The 3,020-nt window shown below is 37.6% G+C and overlaps 1 protein-coding gene across 1 annotated transcript in view; it reads left to right on the top strand.

Moving 5' to 3' along the window:
* Nucleotides 1–3,020, top strand: part of Rab5a (RAB5A, member RAS oncogene family) — a 65,963-nt gene that overhangs the window by 56,023 nt on the left and 6,920 nt on the right. The window lies entirely within an intron of this gene.

Raw genomic sequence — 3,020 nt, 5'->3', positions numbered from 1 at the left:
CACCTACTTAGAACAAGCTTAGCAAAGCACAGGGACCGCGGTTCAATCCCCCAGCACCACATGCCAGCCAGCCCTGCCCCCTGGTGGGCTGAGCTGCCCTCCCCACATAAATAAATAAAATTTTAAAAAAAGAAAAGTTAGACTTTAAAGTTAAGCATGAGTGTCATTCAGTGGTTGAAACCTGTTAGACATTTCTTGTCTTCATAATATGATAAGCAGAAATAATTGCCATTGTGATCAAAGAGCATTTCATATTTAGACTAGAAATATCCCTCCTCTCTCAGACTCATTCCAAAGTGCATTTAGTGTTAGACCAGATCAAGCAAGGCAGGATAGGAAGTTAAAGAAATTTTTCAACTGCGTGTGGTCATGCATGCCTGTAATCCCAGCTCTCCAGAAGCTGAGACAGGAGGATGTCCATGATTTCGAGACCAGCCTGAGATACATAGTGAGTTCAAAGCCAGCCTGAATTGCATAGTGAGAGCTTACCTAAAAAAAAAAATAATAATAATAATAATAATAATAATGATAATAATAATAAAGAAATTTTTCCATGGTAAAAATTACCAACCCAGTGTTTCTCTTTACGTTAATTTATCATACATTTGTTGATAGGTTTGTTGCCTGTCAAACTGACAATATCTAATTGAGGATGACCCCAGCTGCAAAATACAACAGGCACTAATCATTTAGGTTTTGATAGGTTTGTTGCCTCCTTTGTTAGTTTGTCATAGTATTTGTTGTTGGGCTTAGGTAATCAAGTTATAATTAGAGGTGATAAGAAAGCCTCCTTTTTTCTGTAACAAAGCATATACAGTGTATGTCCAAAGGATATGTCTCATTTTTTTTTCCCCGTCTCTGAACAGGAAGCACAGTCCTATGCAGATGACAACAGTTTATTATTCATGGAAACATCAGCTAAAACTTCAATGAATGTAAATGAAATATTCATGGCAATAGGTAAGATTCATATTTTTTTCAAATGACAGGTAAAACAAAGATGAAACACTCTTGGGTTTTCGTGTCTTTTAAAAAATTCTTGGTTTTCAAAAAAAAAAATTACTTCTTTCCTACGTCTCTTCTGTGAAACACTGCTTTGTTAATGTTAAATTATGAAAGATTATTACCTATTGTGTAATACTATGAATTTAGGCAAGTTCCTTCCAGCTGAGTTATGCCTGGACTTTGATCTAGTGGTTAATAAGCAAATATATTTTCCAAAGATGTCCTGAAAAGTTTGGATAAATACATGGTTTCTTCCTATCATTCATTATTTACTTTTCTATACTCCTGATTTGTGGGGAATACAGTCTTAACACCCTGGGTGAGTGGCCAAAACTTGTTTATTTTTCCTTTTTTTTTTTTGCTTCCCTGATTGGGAAATAAATTACCTGTTACATTTTAACTAAGCACTTAGCACACACCGCAGCCATAACATTTGTAGCTAAAGGAGCAAGAGCAAAAGTAGCATAAATTACTCATTTTCTTCACAGTTTCAATTATTTGGTGTGCTGTGCTGGGGAAATAAGCCAGGGTGTCAGGCATCCTAGACACATACTTTGCCACTGAGGCACATCCACTGAAGAGTTGGTTTTTTCTAGTAGATTTTCTTAATATCAGACGAGATGGTGAATTTGGGGCCTTCACACTTAAGCTACAGGCATGCACTACCACACTGAGCCTCACCCCTTTTGAGGTGTTTTGTTTTTGTTTTTAAACAGGGTTTTGCTGTGCAGTTCAGGCTGGTCTTGAGCTCACTTTGTAGCCTACACTGAACTTGAACTCCTGCCTCCTGCAGTGATCCTCCTGCCTCAGCCTCCCTGGTGCTAGGATTACAGGCATTTGCTCTGCAGGTTTTCATTTTCATTGTTGTTGTTATTTATTTAGTTGGCCAATTGTTTTGTTGTTGCTGTTTTGGTTTGGATTTTTTGGAGACAGTCTCATTGTGTAGCGCAAACTGACCTCCAGCCTATTATTCCTGCTGTACTAGACTCCTTAATGTTGCGGTTACAGGCATGCACTACCACACTTAGCTAATTGATATTTTTGAAGTAGGATCTCACTGTGTAGTTTAGGGTGGCCGCCAAAGTGAGACAACTTGCTTCAGTGCTCTTCCTTCTGGTGGGATTACAGGTGTATACCACCATGCCTGTCCCTCCCCCGCTTTGTGAAATAGTTGCACTGTCCAACCTTTTTTTTTTTTTTTTTTTTTTTTTTTGCAGAACCAGGGATTGAACTCAGGCCCTTGCCCTTGCCAGGGAAACGCTTATTCCACGGAGCCATCTCCCCAGCCTCTAAATAAGCTACATCTCCGATCCTTTTTTTTTTTTCCTTTTTTCTTTTTTTTTTTTTTTTAATAGTTGCACTGTCAACAAATTGCACAGACTGGGTAGTCCTCCTGGCTCAGCCTTTCAGAGTGCTGGGATTATAGACATGTGCCACCTTGCCTGACAGATTTATTTTTTTCTTAAATCAAGTACTTTTACGTTTTACTTTTACTGCTTATCTTTGACATATTCAAATTAAGCACATTCACTGCTCTTGCATTTTGGAGCCATTAGTAAGGTAACTTACCTGGATGTAAGCACTGAGATACTACCCTGATAGTCATTTGGGTAAGTAAATGGCTACAAGTAACTCATGGGCAAGTAACACACATTGTGAGTACACTAGACAGACTGGACAAAGCTGAATGGTCAGAACTGTAAACAGTATAAAGTTTATGAATTATTTTTGGAATTTTTAAAATATTTTCATTCCTTTGTTGGTTATAGGTAATTGGAACCACAGATAATGGAGAAAACTCTAAAAGAAAAACTCAAAGCAATATTTACTAAAGGAATGTTTTCATTTGTTTTGGTTTGATTTTGCGATAAGATCTCTTGGTGACCTCAGACTCACAGTAGTCCTCCTGCCTCAGCCTCCTGAGGGCTGGATTACCAGGCATGCACCACCACACCCCGCTACTAACAATATTTTTTTAAATTTTATTTTATTTTATTTTTATTTTATTTTATTTT

Source organism: Octodon degus, unplaced genomic scaffold (genome assembly GCF_000260255.1).
Source record: "Octodon degus isolate 3935 unplaced genomic scaffold, OctDeg1.0 scaffold00361, whole genome shotgun sequence".
Classification (NCBI taxonomy): Eukaryota; Metazoa; Chordata; class Mammalia; order Rodentia; family Octodontidae; genus Octodon; species Octodon degus.
The sequence above is the reverse complement of the archived record's forward strand: the minus strand, read 5'-3'. Positions and strand labels throughout refer to the sequence as shown.